Raw genomic sequence first — 6,959 nt, forward strand, 5'->3', positions numbered from 1 at the left:
GTTGTTTTCCCCCCAAGACACTCAACACCCCCAGGCAAACGGCTGGAAAAAGCCACACCGAGTTCTTTGAGAAAACACAGGGCAGGAAAGTGGCCGAGTGAGTGTCCTGCGCAGCACGGTGCCCTGGGACACCCCGCAGCACCGCGACCGGCAGCTGGGACGGGTCCAGTCCGGCCACAGTGGCATCTCCCGACTGTGACGATGAGTCCCTCGTGGGGACATCCCATCCCTGCTGGGTTTTCTCATTCCAGCCTCATCTGCCGCTCTCCTGGTTCACCTCAACTCAATATCATGCTGCTGACTGCTCGCAGGCAGGAGCAGCAGAGCTTTGTCCTTCATCCCCCCATCCGCACATCACTGACACCAAGCAGAACAAAAACTCTAAAAGAAATAATTTAGCCTAGAATTGCTCAAGAGGTTTGGATGAGGGGTTTTTTTGGTTTGTTTTTAATTTGTTTTGTGGTTTTGTTGCTATTGTTGGTTTTGGTTTTGTTTGAATTTTTTTCCCCCTCTCTGAAATTTGTCACCTTTTCTCTGATCACTGAGAAATAACAAGGGCAGGCGAACAGCTTTTCCTTATCTTTGGAGCAAGAGCTGGAGCCAGGGGAGCCCGGGCTTGTTTTAATTGTACTGTGACTGCAGTGCTCATTACTCAGAGCCCTAACGGGCTCTGCGGTTCCTGCTTGTAACCACACGTTCAGTAAAATAATCAAGTTATGATTGCTGGGGATTCCTTCTCCCCTACGTAACAGAGCAGGGGAGGAGGCACCACAACTGAGTTAGCAGCAAACCTCACCGTTGCCTTGGGTCAATATTTCAAGAGCAAACTAACCAGAGTTAAAGCAAGAAAAGAAGCTGATTAAAATGCCCCAAATCTGCCAACATGATGAAAAGACACTTTAAACCTCTCTCTCGCTTGTCGCACGGATAGAAGCATCCTTTGGGTGGCCCCACAATGAGGTTTGTCCTCCTGTGCCTCTACCCGCACACCAAGGGGGGGTTCAGCCCCCAAAGCTGCAGGTCCCTGTGTTTGCTGCCTCACCTGCCCACCCTGCCGGGTCCTGCCAGGGGGAACCAGAGAAAAAGAAGAAATTACTGAGCATCAGAACAAGGAATCAGAAGTGACTCAGGTTTAGGAAAGACAATTTTTCGCCAGGCAAAATATGATAGCTTTTTTGGACGGGGCGAGTAAACCGGGCTGCAGCTCTAATCGATCCAGCTTTCAGCACATCGCTTGTATTAATCTGGAGAGCAAAGCCTGGAGCCGCAGGGCTTGGCAGGAGCACTGTGCCCGGGCAGCGTGGGTGTCTGCGGGTAGGGTGCTGGTGAACGGATGGGGACCAGGGAGAAGTTACAAATTCCCAGCGGGGAGAGATTATGAAATAGGGCAGCATCCCCATGCTGTCAAGTTTTTCTTCCCATTTATCTGGACCTGAATTTTTCACCTGGGGGCTTCGCAGCCCCAGCCCATGGCTGCTGGTGCCCCAGCAAAGGGACCCTCCTTCTCTTGCGGGTGCAGAGCAGCGGTCGAGGCTTTTGGGCCTGGGGAGGGGTGTTTAAGGCACCCATAGGTAGCTGTCACTCACCCACAGCACAACCCCAGCGTCTTTGCCACTAAGGGAATCAATCTGGGGGTGAATCCGCTGCCCGCAGCCCTTCGAGGGATGTGAGGATGTGCTGGGACACGGCACACAGAGCTGCAGGAGAGAGACGTCATCACCAGGGCTTGTGCCTAATCATCGCAATTTTATCTTTCTACCATTTTAATTCACTAATTAATCCCTGGAAGGAGCATCTACTTGGATGCAAGGAAAGAATGAAACTCTCTCAATCTGGGCATGTTTCACCACCAGCCTGGACAGGGCTTTAGCAAAGGCAGCGCAGAGGGAGGGAGTGCAGCATCCTGGCTGGGCCATCGGCTTTTCATGGACAAGCTGGACTCCCGACCAGAAAAAACATATTCCTGCACCACTGATGAAGGGCCATTTCCAACAACTGGAAAAAGCTGTGACAGCTCCCAGCCATCTGGAAAGCCCTGAGGGGCTGCTACTGGCCAGCAAGCAGTGCTGGAGGCGATGGAACATCCCAAGCGCATCGCTCCCGCAAGGGCCGGGGTCAGCCCAGAGCTGGGCAGGGGTTCGTCTGGTGCAAGGTTTCTTTCTGGGAAAATGACTCTGTGTCTGCCAGCTCTTTGCAGGAAGGGTTTCACCAGCTCTGGTCAGGTGTCAGCCAATGTGCCCTGGTACCCTGGGTACAAGCAATGGTGAGTGTCAGCCAGGAGCCTTCCTCATTTTCCTCCTTCTCCTCTTCCTCTCACCCACATATTTGGCAAAACACCACCTCCCTGCAGAAATAACTCCTTGAGATGGGGGAGAAGTGATCCGGAGCCATGGGACAGGATGAGGACAGGGCTGGGACACTTGTCTGAGGGGACAGCAGAGGTGACCCGCTCTGGCTGGGTGTGGGCACAGGTCACAGCTCCTGTCGGCACGGGCAGGAGTGGGGGAGCTTGGAACCCTCTTTCCACCGCTCTGCAAGGTGAAACGACTCTGTGCTTTGCCCATCACCAAGGTGGGTCTGAAGGGATGTGGGCACAGATGGCACAAATGCCACCATCTCCACTAAAACCGGTGTGACTCTGGGGACCGCGGCATCCTCAGCATCCCAGCCCAGAGCCCCCACCAATCTCTCTGGGGTCCCAGTGGGGCTGGGACTGGAGAGATCCCGGGCACAGAGCAGGAACGTCATACAGGACCAGAGCACAGAGCACATCTATAGCTGTGGATTCTGCTCCTCTCTGCCTGTTTCTCTAAAGAAAGTTCAGTCTCAGCTGTCAGTCCCCTTCTCCTGCTTTTTTTGAAGTTGGAGAACTACATATGCGGATGGCGTCTCTAATTAATATAAATATAGCAAAACATAAATAACAGACATGCCTGAAATAGTGTCACCCCCGAGAAAGCAGGCACACGCGTCATGGAAAGAAAATAAAAATGCTTTTTATCTGTTTTGGCATTTTTTTATTTGTTTGTTTTCGGTGGTTTGTTCCGTTCCTTAGGAAAGAGCAACCTTTGCCATGGGTGAAACTGCTCAAAAGCAGGAGAGACCGGAGTGCGGGAGGGCAAAAAAACCCAGGGAAGAGAGAGGGACGGGGACGGGGATGGGGACGGGAAGCGGCGGGGCTGCGGGACACGCTGCGGGGCCGGTGGGAGATGCGGAAACTCCTGACCCTATGGGTGGAGGTGGCAATTAATAATAATAATTCATAATAAATGACTTTTATGATGAAAACGCGGCTCCCGGTCCTCCCCCGGCTCGGCTGCTCCCCGCCACGGCGCTTCCCGGCGTTGCCCCGGGCTCGGGGAGGGGCGGGGGCGCGGTCGGGACCGCCGGGCTCTTCCCTCCAACTCCTCCTTCTCCTCTTCCTCCTCCTCCTCCTCATCCTCCTCCCTCCCGGCCGCCGGTGCCGGCGGAGGCGGGCGGAGCGGAGCGGTGGGGCTGGGCCTGTTCGCATCCCCCCGCGTCCCCCCGGCTCCGCCTCGCCAGGGAGCGGGGACCTGCCCAGCGACACCGGCAACTGGCAGCCCCGGAGCCACCGGACCCGCCACCGGAGCCGCCACCGGAGCCGCCCGGCCGGTCCCGCCGCCGATGGCCCCGCGCCGCCGCCTCCAAGTAAGGGCACAGCGGCGGGGGGTGGACACGGGGCTGCGACAAGGGGTTGGGGACCGGGGACCCGCCGGGGAGGATCCCTCGCGTCACCGGGACCGCCCCGGCCAGCACCGGCTGGGCGACCCTTGCCACCCCATCCCCGTGCCCCACGCGGTGCCCCCCGGGCCGGTCCCCACGCCGGGGACCTTCGGGCAGGGTTTGGGGAGGAGGGATGTGCAAACAAGGAGCGGGACGGTGCGGAGTGGGGGTCCCCGGGTGGGGGCTCGGCCCTTGGGAAAAGCTGCGCTCAGGGTGGGGAGGGACAGGGCAGCATCCCCTTGGCCCCCAGGGTGAGAAGATGGCTGCCAGCGAGCCTTGGACCCAGCCCGGGGAGGCTCCGTGATCTTCACTGGTGTCTCAGCGAGTGTCAGTTCTCAGCTGTGCTATAAAACCACACGCCCTTTCGATGGGCAGGGAACCAGCCCCAGTCAGCCGTTCCCCAGCGTTGTCAGGCTGGAAAAGCTCGTTAGTGTCTTTCTTGTTAAGTAAAAATCGCTGGGGCAGTTTTCTTGGAGGGCAGGAGGACCGAGGAGGTGTTCAGCCTGCAGAAAGAGGCTGTCTGCAACTTGTTCTTCAGGTTGTTTCAGGGGATGAAAGGGAAGAAGAACATATTTCGGAGCACCTGGAAAGCAGCGTTATCCACACAAGGTGCAGTTAGCCTGGGGGATTCTCTGCCACGAGAGAGGGAGCTGGGGCTTCCCTGTGCCAGCAGCGGGAAGCCTGGGTTCGTAGGTGTGAGGTGATGGAGCTGGCAGCCCGGGGAGGATCCCGGGAGGATGCCGCTCCGGGGCCAGCTGCTGCCTCCCGTGCAGCGTGGGAAGGGGCTTTTCTCTGAGACAAGCTCTGGTCTGGCTGGGACCTGCAGGGGAGATGGCGAGGGGCTGGGTGTCCCTCAAACCGCAGCTCAGATCCAGTCTGTTCCCTACTCAGCCAGAAAAATTATTCTCTAAAAAGGCAAAAGTAGTAAATTGGGAAGTTGTCAGTGTCCCCAGGGTGTGAGCTGAGCTGTCCTGGCCCTGGCAGGCTGACGGGGGTGCCGAGCTCGGCGGGGGCTGTGCTGGGTCCCCACTGTCCCTGAGCTCTCCCAGCTGGGAGTCAGTACATCTGCAGCCCAACCTGGGGGCCAAGGGCCATCCGTGGCCACCATCCTCTTCCCGTGTGGCTGCCCAGCTGCATGGGAGGGAGCACCCACCAGGCGGGAGCTGGTCACGGTGGTGGCAGATGGCTCTTGTCCCCAGCTTTGCTGGTCGGGAGGAGGGAATCAGCTCTTAGTGAAGTGCTGCTCGCTTACTTACAAGCTGTACCAGCAAGGTGCTCCCTGCAGATGTGTGTGCGCAGGGTTTGTTTGGGGTTGTGCACCCCTGTGTTTGCTGGAGCGCTGCTGAAGGCAGGGGAGCGGGCAGGTGGCACAGAGCGCCAAAAAGCAGCTGCTCCAGGTGGGGGGAACAGCTTGTCCTCCCACGAGAGGCGGCCAGTGGGCACAGGGTCACGGGCAGCTGCCTGACTGGCTACTCTGGGCACCCCTGCCAGCATGTTTCATTGCTTTGGTGCCTCAGGGTGCTCAGCACCCAAAGCGGAGTTGACACAAGGTACCCGGACAGCCTGCCTGGCTCTGGGCGGGTGGGTGGGCAAAGGGCTGGGGGACTGTGTAGAGAGCAACAGGCAAGGAGAATGGAAAAAGCAGATCCCGAGTGTCCTCTCAGGCTGGCAAAATGCAGAAAAGCGCGTTCTCCTGTCATTGCAGAAAATAGTTTGAGCATGACTTGGTTGGGGTTTGTTTGCTGCAGTGGGACAGGAGGGATTTACACTCCACCCACCGCCTCAGGGGCCTCTCCCCAGCCCAACACAAAAATAGGCTGATCTTTCCAAAAGATGGGGCAGGCGGGCTGGAAAATGCTATTCCTGTAGGGACCCACCGTGTTTCTGGCCTGGGAGAAGATGTCGTGGGTGCCTGTGGCTTTTAGCAAGCCCAGCCAGGGCTGCGGGGAACAGCCCGGTGCCATACCCATTGCCATGGGGGAGCTGTAGCCCCCGTGTGTCCAAGCGTGCAAATCCGCAGCAGGAGCCTTCCCTCCTCACACCATCCCCTGGAGCCCGAGGAACCGACGTTCTTCCTTCCCAAAGGGCATCTGAAGCAGAAATCTCCTGTGGGTAGTGCATGCGCTCGCAGCCCCTGCGGAGCCGGGCGAAGGCTGGGAGGATGCGCTCCCACCAGAGCGGTCGCTCTGCCCCAGCGTGGGCAGAACGGTGTCTCCACCACCAGCTCTGGTCCCAGGGAGGGCAGGTGGGTGCTGGAGGAGCCACCCCCCAAAAGAATGGTGAGGCCCGTGGGGCCTCGGCTGTGCCGGGTGGCTGAGGGATGGCTGGAGGCTGGCGGGCAGGGGTGGCTGCTTGGAAAAACAACTCCTCTGCAAAAAAACAAATCTCTGTGCTGCTCCCAGGAGCCCCCCAGCCGCGGACACTGGGAGTGTCTATAGGCAGCCCTTTCTCCTGGGTCCCGGGCATGCCCGCTGCCCACGGCTTGGCTCCCTGCGACCTGCTCGCCCGCGGGGACTGTCCCATGGCCAGCTTCAGCCTGGCATCTCCCTTGTTGACATGTTTCAGGCCCTACATGGCTCCCCCGGGCTGCGCCTTTGCCCAGCGATGCTCCCCGCAGTGCCTCCTGCGTCACCCCTTGCCACCCCAGGGGTTGGCGGGATGCTCCCTGCGGGGGGTTCCCCAGGGCTCTGGCACCAGCTCATCCTCCGGGAGGGTTCGGGAGGCGCTCGAAGCCCTCCTGGCACCCCCCTCCACCCTTTCCCAGCCGCTCCAGCGCCCTGAGTCACAGGCAGAATGGCAAAGCCCACGCACGCGGCCGGCGGGCACGGGGCGAGGAGGGGAGAGGGGCCGCATCCCAGTAAGTGCTTTCAGGCAGGGTAATCCGGTGTTATTTGTAACACTGGTGGGGGAGCTATTTATAGAGAGAGGCAAATTTGATTTAATAGAACATAATTTGCCACTGACAATTCAGATGCCGGCCAAACGAGCAGCAGCTGGATTCCAGAGGAGGCTTTTTCCTGCCCTTCCTGAAATCCAAGGCTAACGTGCCAGAAGTGGCATTTGTTATTGCAATTGCTGGGGGAAAGCCCCTTGGGATGGCCGAATTAGCTCTGCTTTGCTTTCCTGCTATTGCTTTGTGCAGTCCCATAACATGCTGCGGGATATTTTTGCTGCCGTCCATCGCGGGAGGGCTCCGTATGGCCCAGCAGCTGGAC

This window comes from Streptopelia decaocto, assembly GCF_964273445.1.
Source record: "Streptopelia decaocto genome assembly, chromosome: 6".
Lineage (NCBI taxonomy): Eukaryota > Metazoa > Chordata > Aves > Columbiformes > Columbidae > Streptopelia > Streptopelia decaocto.